A 16498-nucleotide genomic window follows, 5' to 3' on the forward strand; every position below is an offset into this window, starting at 1 on the left:
CCCGGCCCCAAGATGGCGGCGGGGTCGGGGAAGGGTCGGCGCTGGCGGGCGGCTTTCTGTAGGGTTCGCGTATTGTGCGCCCTCCGCCGCCGCACTGTGGGACTGGAGCAGGGAACTGCTGTGGGAAGAGGTGGGATGCAGTTTCTAGAGCCAGCCCTTCCTTCCCTCCACCCTCATCCCACATGAAGCTCTCCGGGACGGAACACCCGAGCGATGTCTCTCTCCAGAGACTGGAATGCTCAGCTGTGCAAAAGACGATGCTGTAAGAGGCTCCGCGGCCTTTCTGTTGATAATCAATGTAGGCCTGGAGACCCGTGTGCCCTGGCAGCCTGTCCCAGCACCGCCAGCGAGGGCACGGGGCACAAATGACCTCCTGCAGTCGGGCCTGCCTCAGCCTCCTTACCGGGGAGTCACCCAGCATGTCTGATAGCATCCCTGAGCCTACCCTCCGCAAAGGAACTGGAAAAATAATTTTTTATGCTTTTACACTTTGTGCTTTCTTGGACAGGATGTTCAGCTTCTTAATTGTGTATTGTCTGAACCAGTATTTCCTTTTTTTTTTTTTTTTTTTTTTCTCTCTAGCCAATGCCTGATTCTTGCATTATGAGGAAAAAATAAGCACCCTATTCACTTTTTCTGCAAAATTTTGTACCCTATTAATATACTTAAGTATTTCCCTTCCTGGACTGAAAAGTTTGTCTTTTTTCTTTGTATGGTAAAGCCATTACATAATAGTCTCCTTGTTGAATTTCTTTCGGTTTTCTAATTCTTACACTAATACTTATGCATGTCAAGAATTTCATGTAATGAATTTCACATAGAGAGTTTAAGGATTATATGGAATTATGATGCCTGGTTTGTTTTGTGCTCCTTTTCCAGTGCCTTCTGATCATTCTGTTAAGCTTTTGTCTTCTCCTGAGCTCCAGTATCTGTCAAGAGACCATTTGTGATTGGTAAAAGATAACAGGTAACTACTGTGTGTAGATGATAGGATAAGCTTCCCTATACTCACTGCTTCAGATCTGCCACACTGATTTTTTTGGTCATTTTATAATTCATCTTTTAAACACTTCAGTGACCTTTCTCAGTCAGATTTCCAGTTGATTGCTGTGAATACCTTTGCACCATCTGCACACTTTGTCAACTGTATGGTCACTTCATTTGCAGCCTTTTTTTAGATGTTGATGACTTTATCCTTTAGAAAATACTAAAACTATTTCTTAATCATTGTTTCCTACCTTTAGTTTATTATTAGTCCATAAAATGCTATTCATCACCCAGAGATAAGTATGAAAGTACAGAGAGAAGAGGATTCAGAACAAAACAGTGATCATGGACACTGGTAGTCTGGAAGTCATCAAATGAGTGGGGCCTGATTGCCAACTTGGAAAGTTTGGCTTTAAGTGTACAGTCACTTACTGATGTGGAGGCAAGTTTTTGTTCAGGTATGTTACCATCCATGAAGTGTTGGCATTAGAATATAGAAACATTATAGAATATATAGAATATAGAAAATATAGTATGTAATGTATAGAAATATGTATCTACCTAGAACTGATACAGAAGATAGGGAAGAAATCTAAAAGAAGCACCTTACCAATTTTGAAGAGAGAATTTAAAAATAATTACCTTGCCACATGCACTTTTAGTCTTTATCCTGAGAACAGAAAACTTATGTAATTTTGCAATTTGCAGTTGTCTTTCTGTCTGCCTGGCATAATTTCTCCAGGTAGTTTTAGAACTCATGATCACTATCAACCAATTTAAAAGAGGGTTACAGGTTATTACATTACTGCAAATCAAATTAAAACAGGTCGGAACTCAGTGGATTCTAAGTGGGAGCAAAACTCCAGTGTGTGTGCAGTTCACACTGGGAGACTGACCTGAGAAAGTTGAGTCAGAACTCTCCTGTTCTTGGAAATATTTGTTACAATCATATATGGATAGTTCCTGAAATCTGTAAATGCATACTTCAGCAACGGGAAAACTACTACCTATCTACAGAGGAATAATTATTTCTCTCTTATGAGTGAGACTCAAAGCCCTTTCAAGCTTTTGATGCTCTAGTGCAAGATAAAAAAATAAAATAAAATAAAATAAAAATAAAAAAGCATTCAGTTTATTTGCTGAATGTCATTTTTCACATAGTCTCTGAGCTGCTCACAGTGATGGTAGCTAATGGCTTCTCAAAAAGAGAATACAGAAAATATGCTTTTTGAGAGTAAAGCAAATGAACAAAGAGAGAGTTTATAAGAATCCTAAACACAGATTTATGCCATGTCCCTGAAAGTTATACCAAATTATGACTAAAGAGAAGGATACAGTAACAGTTTTATTGTTACCATACATCTGTTACTGTGACAAAGAAAAACCCCAACCATTTATTTAACACCAGCACAAAACTGACAGCAGTATTTTCCATTATCACAAATGAAGTTAAACTTGTGTGAATGTTGCTTTGATATTATTGCACAAGTAGTTACTATTTAACATTAGTAGAAATTAAAATCTCCTACTTTGACATTTTCTTGTATCATTGAGTGAGCAATGCCCATGCTGATAAAGTGTAGTTTTCTGCAATGTATCCAGTGTATTAAATGAATTGGTTGCCTCAATGCAGTTGAGACACACTTTTCTTTAGGATTTACTAAAAAGCCTGACCAAAGGACTTCTTAATGTCTAGAGTAAAGAAATACTCAGCAGTTTCTTCAGCTCTATCCTAACAAAAGCAAACCATCAAGCCTTTTACATTACAGACAAAACCACAGTAGCTGCCTATAACATGAGTTCCTTGTTGATAAGAAGGAAGGAACTAACCAGCTAGAGGAACTAACAAGTCCCTTAAGAACACTCTGGTCTGCTTTTTACATTGTTTCTACCTATTTAACATATTAAAATCTGATATAGCTAATTTTTTTTAATTAATTGATTTTAATTTAAGGATTTTCCTTCTTTGATAAGGATTTTTTTCTTTGAAAAGCTTTACAATGAGTAATGTACTGAACTGTCTAAACAGATGTGAGAGTGATTGTTTACAGTAAATTTAGGATTTGAGTTCTTTTGTATGTTTTGATAAAATCATAGCATTATATTTAGGGGCAAAAAAAAAAGCCCTCTCACAAGCTCCATTGTCACATATAGGTAAAACCTTACAAAAGAAAGGCCTTGTAAAATCATGGTTCAGGCCTTGTTACTTCGGCTAAGTTTAGCTAGCAGCTAGCCTGGTAAGTTCCCATGCAAAAACATCTTGAGAATAAAAAGTTCGTTAACATAACAAACTATTCTTGGGGAGAAGAACAAGTGAGTCTGTAATAGCAAGGGATCTGTTCTATGAGAATCAGTAGAAAAAATATGTAAACATTGTTGGAGAGAAAAGTTTTGATTAACATGTACACTCACCATTACCAACCAATTAACTGAGTTCCTAACCAATTGGAATTAAACACGGTGCCTTCTGATAACTATATAAATATAAGCTGTATGCAATAAAGATTGAGCTGTGATGGGAGAAGAAACAGGTGTCACTCTCTGTCTCTACTACGACAGTTCATAACATTTTCCTTATGAAATCGTAATGGACATTTGTGATTCTAACATTTGTGAAATGGGTACCATCTGAAGCACCAATTCAGATCTCTATAGTGGCCAGACAGAGCTAGAGGGACAGTTGGATGTATTCACCTGTGCCATCTTTGGCTCCCCTCAACAACCCTAATGTGGCAGACTGCAGGCTTTTGCTCCATCAGCCTTTTCAAACCTTGCTGACATACTCAATGCTGCCAGCATCATGTGATGATGCCCTTGTATCATGATAAGAATGCTTATGCAGCTTACTCCTATCTGGCTTTCATGCAATGCATTTAGCATGTTCCAGGAGTGAGAGGAACTGGGCAAATGGAAAAGGAGGGGGAGCTGTATCTCCCTGCAGCAGGATCTGTGAGGCACAACAGGATTTCCAATAACACAGGTTCCTGTTCTGATGGCATGTCAAGCTTCCAGCCATACTCTACATTTTCCCAGTCCTTCCTCAGGTTTCTTTCACTAAAAATCCTTTTGTCTATCCAGCACTACTCAGATGTATTGAGATCTACTCAGTAATTTTACCAGGGGCTAATTTTTTATTGACACCTACTCAGCATGCAGAAACACAAGAACTCTGTTTTCAGTTCTGCCAGGTGATGTGATGTGTGGCTGCTGGGCTGTAACCTCAGCACCATCTCATGTCTGGCCTTGCCAGGAGAACAGCACAGAAGAAATTACCTCCTGGAGGACTATCATGTGTTTAGGACTTCAGTGGAGCTATTGAAGTTCCTGTACCTATTTTATTTCCTCTTTCTACCCTGTTGTCAGGGTGCTGTGTGGACTGGGGTCCCAGGGGCCAGCTGTGCACTCCAGGCCAGGTGCTCCCCAGTCAGGAGCAGGGCACTGGGAGCACCAGGGACAGCCCTAGCCCTGGAATCAGGCACCACCCTAACAAGGACAGGCTGGGACAGGGACCCTTAAGTATGCCCAGCTTGGAGGGGCCCATGGCTGGGGGGCAAGGCTGTGGGGAGCTGGAGATTGGCTCTGCTCTTTCCCTGTAAAGCTGCTGTTACATTTCCTAGCTCTTCACCCTTCCCACATCTGCTGCTCACTTCAGGAGGGAGAGGACTGGCCTCCCTGGAGACTGGATGTACCTCCACCTCCCTGCCTGCTTCCTCTCCCAAGCAGCCAGATTCACTCCACTAGCCAGGCATGGCATGGCTGGGGCATTTCACAGAGGAAAAGATGTAGAGCTCTCTGTCATCTCATGCTTTGCCATTGTTTGAGAGGGGAAGCTCAAGATGTCTTCTAAGAAAAAGTTCTTCTCAAATGCCTAATGTTATTCTTCCAATCCTCAAAATTGATGTGATCACAACCAAACATAATTGGATACTAAGGTATAATAATTTTACATCTGTCTTTCAAAAGGGCTTCTCTTGTATTTTTAAAGGGAAGTAACTCATACTTATCAACAAATTTAAATTACTAATGTTCTCTTCAGTTTTAATTATCTATTATATTACTTGTACAACAAGTATTCTAGGTGATGATATTGTAGAATACTGCTATTACATTTAATGTATCGTATTTTCTCCTCAAAGGACCTACTTTGCAGGTCAGTATGTACATGTTTCCTAGAGTATTTTATACAAAGATTTTGAAAATTACCTTATAAAAATGCAATTCTACTGCCTTCTTCTTACAATGCAATAAACAATACCTGAATAAAATCTTAGCAGTTTAAATTATTAATATAATAGGGCTATAAAATTATAAAATGGGAAAGGTGAAAACATTTTTCCTTCAACAGATAAAATTAAACAGAAAATAAACATATACAAGTTGATCGATGTATTATTGTTAACATTTTCACAAAGCCTGTCAGGCCATCTTTCTAATGCTTTAATAAATCTGATGGTTTATTTACTGATCCAAGTCCTAGCTGTAAAATCTTCATTTATGCCTGCTGGGCTATCAAATGTTTGCTGGGTAGATCAGTTATTACAGGTATGTTTGTAATGGACATATGTAATAAAGATAATTGGTTCAGTTCAGATACACAATCTAATGCTACACTTCAAAAACCTAAAGGAGGTTTTTTTCTTGATTTTTTTCTGGCTGTATGGCAGTGCCGGCCTTGAACTTCAAACTGAAGCCGTGGTCAGACTGATCCTGTAGACAAATTCGAAATATGTATGCTCTCTTCCATTATACAAAACAGAAACAGCAAAAAAATTAGTATGAAAAATCTATTTCAAAGCCATACTTTAGACAGGTCTATGAGGTGTTTAAACATAAACCTCAGACTTACAGTATTTGAAGTTGCACCATGTATTAATGTATGCATATGTGAATACAAGTCTGTATTTCTGTATAGTTTCCAAAAAAATGAGGGTCTTGATATTGTTGCCAGTACATTTACTGTGATCAAAACACAGTAGGAGAGGAAGGAGGTATTTTGCAGACATAAGCACAGCCTTTTGTTGGCTAGAAAGGCCTGCTAGCGTTTTATACAAGTCTTCTTGGCAAAGACTAGAGAATTTTAAGACATTCATAATGATCAGAACTTCCTGTACATATCCAGACCCATACAATTTTATCCAGTTTCTTTTTGCAGAGAAAAGAGGAGAGGAATTTTAGTTCTCAAAAAAATGCAAACCAAATCAACAAAACCAAGAAAAAGCCCCACCCCATATCCAGCTTTATTTTTGGCCTATTTTTATATTTTATACCCTGTAATTCTGCCATGTTTCTTTTTAAAATACTACAAGAATAGATCCTCCTGTAAGAAAAATGCATTTGACACACTTATTTTATTCTAAAATCAAAGCGTTATGTGCCATTTTGACAGAAAACATTAAACTTATTGCATAATTTTGAGGTGACTTTATGGCTTCATTGTGCAGCCACAGGTGAAGCTTCTAGTTACTGTAATGAGGTGGGCTTTTTGGTGTCTTGGGATCATAGGATCAGATGTTAATTTGGAGGAGGAGTCATATTCCTAAAGAATCTTTCAAAATGCATCCTATGAAACAGCATGCTTAAATATTCAGTATTTAAAAAATAAATAAGCTACACCAACAGTCAGGATTTTCCATTTTCTATTTATTGCACTTAGCAGTTCTGCATTTTCTGTGGATTTAATGATTTCTTATGTAAAATCCATGCTAAATTCTCATTAGACTTTTCCTCAGAATAAAGTTGATCTTGCCATTTATTCACAGTCTCTAACCTTTTGTGAACATATGTCTGGAAGGGATGGCCTGAATCATTGAGCTCAGCCTTCTCTGCAGAAAACCTCACCACATAAATGTGTTCATATATTCAATTCTGAAATTTGTTGGGCTTTTCTACCCACAGCTCCTGTAGAGAGACATGTCCAGAACCACAATATTCAAATGCCTAGAAACATCCTGACTTCCTCCTTAATTACATTTATGTTTATATTCATCTGTTTCTGGGCCAGCAATTTCCTATGGCTTAAAATAGGTCTCTGCTTTATGAGGGTGCTAAGCTGGATGTAATCTATGCACAGACAGCAATCATACACCACTCAGCCTTTCTGCCATTAAGCAATTTTTAAATTTTCATTGCTCAGTCCACTGAATTTTTTGCACTTTTCTCAGTTTATATTCTGAACTAGAATTGTATGCAGTCTACAAGACACAGTGGTACTTCCCAGTCTCTACTGGGAATATTTTACAGTCCTGCATTTAACATTTAGTTGGCTGAATTATACTAGTGTCTCATAATGACCATAATTAATAATTATAATTCGGCATTTCCAAATAATTGCTTCCCTTATATGAATTCTCCCTATTTTACCAGAAAATCTTGTTATTAATCCCTAAGGACATGGCCTTCTATTTGTATTAAATTCAACACTACTTCCATAGATCACCTGTTTTATAGGATTGAAATTTTTGATAGGGCTCATTGTGAGCAATGCCTCTGTTCTTGCCATTATCAAGTCTAATTAGCACATTCTTATTTTTGTGTCATTGTCTTTGTTAAATAATATTGGCCAAATGTTGGTATAAGGAGCCTCCACTGAATTTTCTCTTTGGTCTCATAGTCCTCTTTCCAGCACAGAGCTATTCTCATCCCTCTTTTAGCCACTTCTTTATCTAACTTACATTTCTTGTGCAATTTCCCATTTCACCTAATAATCTCACAAGTGCTACACTGTCAAATGCTTTACTGTAAAGATAAAAATTAATTGTATCTAATAGGTTTCCATCATAAAAATTCTGCTGCTGTTAACATACACTCACAGTCTGTCTTTGGTAAACTTTTATCTCATCTTCCATTTATTTCCATAGTGTTCATTAACTTCGAGCTTTATTTTTAAGTTTTGTGTGCTGTTGTAGATTAATGGAATAATTGCAAATATAGCAAATGTTCATAAAATAAAAGTGAAGCTTGTTATATAGCACCAGCACAATACAACAGGTGGATTAAAATCTCAACCACAAGCCATAAAACTTAATTCCCTAGTTTTTTCACTAGTCAGTAATGCTTCCCATCCCTTTGAACAAGCTGAGCTCTCCTAGTTTAGCTTCCATCCCACAGTTCTTTTCACTTTGCGTATATTCTCTCCTGGCTTTGACTTTCCTTACTACATCTTTGTCTGTTCTGAAAGCTGCAAAAATTACTCATTAGGCTGGGACATACATCTAGGTCATACTAAACCTTTAGGGCTCCCCCTTCTTTATGTGCTAGTTGCAATGTGCTGCCTATATTGCTAAATAGTCTTTTTACTTTTTGTTTCAGTCTTCTGCAAGATCTAGCTCTGAATTAGGTTTGGCAAATCTTCCTTGAGTCTGCACCTCCAAGACTCCAAATCATAGCTTTCTGGATTTATTCATTTCCCTTCTCCATTCTATACAGAGCTTTTCCTTGTTTTTTCTCTGACTGTGAAGGTAGTTACTCATCCCTCTTTCATACTTGGAATGTAAATTCCAGACATTTTTTGTATTTGTGTTAAATTCCAGATCTCTGTCATGTTTAAGCCTCTGATTTATTACCTCAATTACTATGTTTAATTTATCAGTGTTTGTTCTTATAGTATTAAAAAAGCCCTCCAAAACTTTGCCAAAACAGTTTTGTTTACTCTTCCATTTCATTTGGATTTTTCAGCCAGGTGGGGATGGAGAGAGGACTGTTCTGATCTTACTTTTAACACAACCAGTTTCCTCCCCATCTTTACTACCTACACAAATTAGTTTAAAATAGCATCAGATTGTACCAAATAAGAAAATAAAAAAGCTTTTGTTGTCACTCACACAAGTACCTGAGCTGTAGTGGCATTAGCAGCCCATGTTTTTCACTATACAGCTGCATTTTTTAATCTCTCTTCAACCTTGTCAGAAATCTTCCTCATCCCCATGTTTGGCAACAGCTGAGCTGAGATGCCTGCATATTTTCCGTTCTCCAATCTCCATTTGTGCTGCAAAATTACATTTATTCAGCTGCCAGCTAGACCATAAACTTTCCTCAGTTTTCTAGAAAATTTCAATTTGTAAATAATATCATATAGATATCCATTATTGGTATTGAAAAGTTTATTACCAGAAAATTTGCATAAAGCTTGAGTTGTATGTCACCTCTCTGCAGGAATGCTGATTGCTGTCACTAGACAACTGATATGACAGGCATTGAAGCTAGTTGATAAATATACAGTTAAAAAAAAATCTACAATATAATGACCTGAAATCCTGCTGTCCTCAACTATTACACTGTTCTTTCAGCACACTGAAGATTATTAAGCCTATAAAAAGCCCAACCTAATATACCTAAATTATGGATGGTATCACTAAGTCATAATACTATATTAACTGGGACTAATCAATTATATATTTATTAAAATTTAATCCTCTATCTTACTAGCAGTGCAAGTCCTATCATACAGACTGCAGTTACTCTGCTGATGTGCTGTTCCTTTCGACCCTAACAGCATCAGTATGCTGCACAACCTTGAAAATAGGAGAATGCACAGGTAAGTATGCTTGGTAAGCCCTATAACAGCAATTGGAAATGTAATTTTCAAGTAGAGAAGAAAGAACATTAATTTTATTTTTATGGTTCTTCCTCAAAGAACCATAGGTATGTCCTCAAAGGTATGTCTGTACTTTTTTCATGCACTTCTTTTTCTCCTTACCTGTCCCTTAGTGTTTTGCTATGCCCATTAAATTGCATTAAAGCAGTTCCTTTGGCTCAGAAGGCTGGAACCAGTTGTACATTCAATAAATGTATTAGGAGGAAGAATAAGGATGATGGCAATTCAAACCTAGTTCCTAGCACAAGAATAATAGCCTAAACCAAATAATTTGAATGCCCATATACCTGCATCAGGCTAAGAGTGAAAATATACATACAATTTTATGTTCTGTAGCTTATTTTACATACTCATACAGGAGTGGAGCAGTTTGAAATTTACAAATTCCCAAGGAAACTGAGTAGTTCAAAAATCTGTTAGTCTGTACCACAAACATGAATATGCACAACTTTATCAAAATGTTTTCAACCATCTTCATTCCTATGTGAACAGGAGGTTGGACTAGAAGATGTTCTGAAGGCTCTTCCAAGCTGACTCATGTATCCTGTATGAATTCTCTCTCTTTAGAATTCTCTCTCTCCACACCCAGACGTGCACAAAACCAGATGACAATCCTTTGTCATAAAGCTCCTAGCACAGATCTGCCTCCCATACATATTTATTCCCTTTTTAGTACTCAAGCTCAGGATGATCATTACCACACATGACCATCTGCTCACAAATGGCCAGGCATATATTGTTAATTTTTTTTTTTTCCAGACACTCAGTATTGTACACCAATAATTTATCTCATTTTCTATCCCAAATACTCTTTCTTCCCTTATTAAATGTTACTTTCTTTTATAATTCCCCACAGATTCTTCATTACTTTCTCTCAGATCATAAATTTTGTTCAAAGCAGTTGGGCTTTCATGAACCCTGAGTTCATTTTTTCAACTGCAGCCATTATCTGAAATACTTTCTACCCATCTGGCTATATCAGTTTTTTTGGACAGAGGACTTCTCACCTATTTTCATGACTTCACTTTATTTACAAGAAGTGTCATGTAAGTATGGACAACTTCTAAGATGCTTCAGTGACAGTTTCTTATTCCATACACTTTCCTTTGATAAACAATTCTTGTCTACTCTTTTCATTATTATGCACATTAGATATGACCTTTCTATAATTTAGCCTAGAAATCAGGTTACCATTCTGAACTAGAAAACAGATATATATAAAAAATACCAAAAAAGTCCATACAGTAGTAAATAGGAAGGCAGAAAACAATTGACCCAATTAATTAATGACTAAGACATTATTGTTAGTGTTCATCAGTATATCCAGAAAAACTTCATTAAAGTATAGCTAATCATGGTAGACAATCTTGTGCTGAAAGCAGTGCAACACTGCAGCTGTATTTCATAGGAATCACAACCATTGATACCTGATATTTAGGGCTGCTCAAAGTCCTAAAATGCAAATAACACTTAAATGGCATTCTACCAACTCTGCTATCAAAAGGGTATCAGTGAGTTTTAGAATTAAGTACTTCTGAGCGAAGCACATTGCTGTTTTAATGAAGAAAGTACAGCATATGCTTAAATCAAAAACTTCTGGCACCTTCACACTGAAAGGGGAAGCTGCACTCCGCCCCAAACTATGTTACAGCCTTTGGCAGAAGCATGCGGTAGCCTCATATGAACTGCGGAATCTCTAAACACTGTCAGAGCAGCCCTCATTTAGGAAGAGCTACATAAAGCAGGCGCTGCTAGGTTCATCCAAGTTCATTTACAGAACACTGCACCTTCAGTTTGTGAGTTGGTATCTCATATTTGTTAGCAAAAAATCAGGAACACTACGCTAGAAAGGAAAGAGACTCCAATGTTGACATTATAGAAGTTCTTGAACTGCCATAATCCTTAATGGAGGCCCTGTACTAGAGTACCACTACAGAAATATGAACCCTGAAGACTTTAAGACCTTGTCTGTAAAGTATCCTGTTTTAAAATACTAAGATCAGGTTTTTTCTTTGGCTGCTAGAAGTAATTACTTTCTATTGCTATTCAGTAAATAACTATTTCAAAAAGGTAAATTACTAGGACTAGCAGTCACAGACGAGCCCAGAGAGAAGGACATTCAGATAATCAGCATAGTGAGTTAGTGACTTGTCAGAAACATAGATGAGATGGGGAGAGGTGCTTGGAGGGACTAAGGAGGAAAGCAGTAAGAAAGGCCAAACTTAGAAAATGTCAATAATGTCGTAATTAATAGCTGTAGCCAAAGAGAGTTTGCTGGTGATAGAATTTGTTCTTCTCAATTAAAAAGAAACAGAGTATTTTCTTGTGTTGTTTTTCCCTGTTATTCAGGAACCCCCTTCTTCCCTGGGGTTACCAGCTGTGTTTTGATAGTCAGATCGGGTGGGAGATTTCTCCAGCAGCAGATTCTGACATCTTTTTTTCCTGTCAAGGAAAGAGCTTGACAGTCATCAGTTCCGTTGCTTGTCAAAAGGGAATCTGTTTGCTCCTTGTCAAAGTGCCTGCTCTGCATTTATTACCTTTGTTTGGATTTATTTTCCTTTTCAATTATGTTTTCTGCACACAAGGATTCTCACCCTCTCAAAAAAACCTGCAGGTAAACCCATCAGATGGCACTACTAGAAGGGATTTGAGGTCTGATGATCATCAGGCTCCCTCCATCCTGTACATTTCCCCCCTGCCCCACCACAACTGGGGTGGAGTGACAGGCAGCTCCAAGGACAAGAGTCATTTATTTATCTGCAATGTCTGGCCCCACCACGCCCAGCCATGGGGCAGAGAGCCCCCGCAGCAACTTTAATTGTGGCCTTTCCTTCACTGAAGTTGATGACAAAGATGACTGGCAAACCCAAGACTCTATTACTTCTCATTCCCAACAAGCCATGAAGTGCACAGTGGTAGATTAGTCAGTGAAGCAATTGAGTTTTTCAGAGTACTGTGTGTGATTTGTAATTCTGTAACCCTGCAGTTTTCTAAGTGGTGGTTCAGAACTAAAATGAAGATAACATTTCTTTCCTCTGCTGAAATCAAATAATTCTATTTATTGATGGCATTCCTAAATTATTTAATTGCAAAGGAGAAAAAGCCTTCTCTCAAATATCCAACTACCTACCATAATTTTTCCTTTTTTTTAAAATTATTTCACCTTCTCAAAACATGTTTGGTGATGGTGAAAGCATTATTTATTTGATATTACTTCTAATTTGCAATGGTATAGTTAATAAAATTAGTAAAATTACAGAAATACAGCTGAACCGTGGCTAATGTTTAATGACAAAAAATGGCAGTAGTAGCTTAAAACCTTCTTAATACCCCTGTGCCCCCCAGCTTCGCCACCACAATTGCTTGCACGACTTCTTAACTAAGGCTCATTAAAAAGTTGTCAGCACTAAGTCAAGGAACTGACTGGAGTTAAAAAAGAATTATTGATTGTGATAATCACTAGCACATTCAGTTGCTAGCACAACTGAATGGCTGGCATACCACAGGCAGAAGAGGGAACAGGAGCAGGGAAGCAGGAATATCTCATGCTGATAGTGGTGCCTGGACAGCAGCAAAATAGCAGCCTGTGCAAGATCAAAACTGAGAGAAGGATTGGAACGCCCATTGAGCCAATCCTCAATTATCTATGATTAGATTATCTTCATTGCAGATTATCTGTGCCACAAATGTACAACGAACCACCCTTACTCCAGCACAGGTATTAGCTGAAGCCCATGACTGTACAAACATCTATTGCAAGACTGTGCCTGGCTTGGAAACAATACGTGCACCTTCCTGCAGAGCCAGAGACCATAAATTCTGCCAAACCAAAGTGGCCTCTGAAAAAACAGCTGAAGTTTTTCCTCACTGTGTTTCCAGAACCAGGAGTGACAGACAGAAAGCTGCAGTCACACCACATTGCTTCCCCTCAGGAACAGCTCAAACGTAGCTGGGCTTCAGGCCAGCTGTAGGCGCCTTCATGTGGAAATGATCCCCAGCAGGCAGGATTATGGGAGGCCTTTTAGGTCAGGTGAATACGATCCACATGCACGGATCCGGTTTGGATATCTGACCCAGGCAACTGGGGAGATAGCATTGAAACATCAGCAGCAAGAATCCTGGCCAGTTTCTGGAAGAAAATATGGGAGCAGAATGAAAACACCAAAATGTCATAAGTGACACCACCAGTGAGGAATTTACACTATAAAGTATTGCTTGCAAAAGAAAATGGGAAACATTACAATTAGGAGGAGTAGGGTGTTGAGAAGGTTCCATCTTTGGGTCAGCTCCAGCTCAATTGAGCTGCATGACCCTGAGGATTCAGATGAAGTTATAAGGCGATTCTTTCTTGGTTGTTACGGTGCTAACACTGTTTACAAGCACAGCTGTTGCCTACCAACTATGATCACCTCTCAGTGTGGAGGTACGTTTTAGTTCTGGATAGCATTTTTGTAGCTGATTATTCTGTTTTATTGTATTGCACCATAAATGTGCTTACCATTTTGGATTATTTGGAGAGAACATCTTTTGCCACAGATAAGCAAGCCAACTTACAAGTGAGCACAAGTAATTTTATTTTAATGTAATCACCATCACAGTTTGCCTTTAATGGATGATCAAAAATTCACAACTTATTATTTTCATACTTTGCATACATTCAGATAAGGTGCACAACTTCATAAAAACAAATTAGTGTCAGGACTTGCAGTTCTGTATGTCTTGCTTGCCCTGTATAAGCAATACCAAACAAAGCCAAACAAGCTGTTAGCCTGTTCCTATGTTGCAATCTTGTGGAATATTATATTCCGTAGAAGTGTCAATTCCTTTTAGCCCCAAGAGTTGCTCAGATTTCTGCTTCTTTAAGGGTTTTTCCATTAGGAAAATAAATTGATGAAATTTGATATGATCCTTGTTTTTTTAGGAATAATGGGCATTACAACTTGATTTATGGAGCGCAAAGAAATTCACATGAATAGGAACAATTTATTTGCCTGTAGTTCCCAGACTTTTTGTAGGCAGCTGTATTCTAAAAATCTTCCTTCCAGCATTTCTGATGCCACACAGACAGAATTACAGCAGCTTCCCAATGACTTCCTCAGTTCTGAAATTATTTCTAAATCCTCAGAAAATCAGCTGAGCTCCTTGACCCTTCTATTGTCTGCACCTCTTCAGTACCCAGAGTAAGCACAATATTTTCTACTTCTCACTACGTAAATCAAAGTTTTAATTGTTTCTTGTGATCTCTGAATGGAAAGTGGCTCTCATGGCCCCTACTTTGAACAAAACAGTTGAACTGTCCAAAGCCCAACACAGTTAGCATGCTTTTCAGACTTCATTTTTTCATACTGTCAAGCAGATCCCTTTGGAATTGTACAGAATCTCTTCTCTTAGCCAGATAGCACAGGCAATCCCATGTGGCCATCCAGTGAAGCCAAGAGAATTACTGCAGGGATGGATCTGGCAGTACAGCATGTTGAACCGAGCTCCCTTAAGCAAGAAATCAGCACAAACGTACAAATCCAACTGTGTCTAAGGGTTCTGGTTTGCAGCCATCTGTACAAGCTTCTATTGCTAAACAGAAGTAAACCAAATGTTAGACTAAATGATATTCATTGATTTATGCATGAGGGTAAAAAAAATACACATATTTATGAAAGCTGAAAATAACTAGATAAAGCTGGTTTGAATTATTAGAAAACCCAGAAAACATTACGTTTCAGTAAAACACTAAGCATCCACCCTAAAATATGTTGACACTGCAAATTAACACCAGAATCCCAGTATGACATTTTAATCTGATCTAAAAGTCACAGCCAGCTGAAGGCAGGTTGCTGTATGTCAGCTTCTCAGACAAAACAAGAGAGTAGTAATGTTTCCTCCTTTGTAATGGTACATAAAATCTTGTATTGTTTTTGTAGAAGAATGTGCTTGATTACTGTTTGCCAAATCAATAAGTAATTCCATGGTGAAATATATTGCTACAAAAATCCAACAAGGTCAAGAACTGAGTAAATTCTAAAAATGTACATGAATACTACCTGGAGCTGCAGTTCACAATAATTCTGGAAGCCTTTTAAACAAGTCATGCTTCAAACCTAAGAAAAGCTTTTACTGGTAAAGTTTAGGACACAATCCTTCATGGGGATGGACCGATTCCTCTTACCAGCAGCAAGTACTTCATTCAAGGACCTCATCTTGCCATAGATGTAGGAAGATACTGACCCAAAGTGATATCCAGTTGGATGCAGAACAGTATTTTCTATATAGCAACCTGTGAGCTTCCTGTGATCTCCCTGCTGTTTTGGAGCTGAGGAAAGCAGAGTGGATGCCAATTTCAGTTAATGTTTTTTGCCATTTTTTTTTATCAGTAACAACCATTTAAAGAATGAGACAAATAATGACAGCAATTTATAGATTTTTTTTTTCTCAACACAGTAACTCAACTATGTTTTAATCTCTGCAGTTAGATTTTTTTTAAAATGCAGCTCTGCACAAAAACTTAATCCACCTTCTACTTTCACTTGTATTTGGGGCCAGCTTATGACCACTTTAAGCAGAGAAACACAGCGAGGGTTTAAGCACTAAAGTGGTCTCTGATTCAGACAAGACAGATATTGTAATTGATATCCCATTAATTCTGTCTTTTTAACACTCTTTTAATTGCGAAGAAGGCCACAAATAGAATATACACGAGCTGTGGAGCAATCGCCACTGCAGAAGTCGTTCCAAGCAGTCACTAACCATTTATACTGTGAAGTCTTCCTGTATCTCCAATATGCTTTGGCACAGAGCAGTTTCTAGAGCCTGGAAGCTCCTCCACCCCTGGAGCTGTGTATGACCAGCAGCTAAGACCAGCCAGCTGATAGACAATGTTTTGCTGCTGTCCAGGTTAGCAGCTCTTGCCTCTGCACCGTCATT

The 16498-nt window shown here is 38.1% G+C and overlaps 1 long non-coding RNA gene across 1 annotated transcript; it reads left to right on the top strand.

The window, feature by feature from the left end:
• The first annotated feature begins 28 nt into the window (after positions 1-28).
• Positions 29-14481, top strand: LOC117244541. The gene is made up of 2 exons (XR_004497855.1): positions 29-130; positions 880-14481. It is a non-coding gene; the product is annotated as an uncharacterized LOC117244541 (long non-coding RNA).
• The last annotated feature ends 2017 nt before the right edge of the window (positions 14482-16498 follow it).

This window comes from Parus major, chromosome 5 (assembly GCF_001522545.3).
Source record: "Parus major isolate Abel chromosome 5, Parus_major1.1, whole genome shotgun sequence".
NCBI lineage: Eukaryota > Metazoa > Chordata > Aves > Passeriformes > Paridae > Parus > Parus major.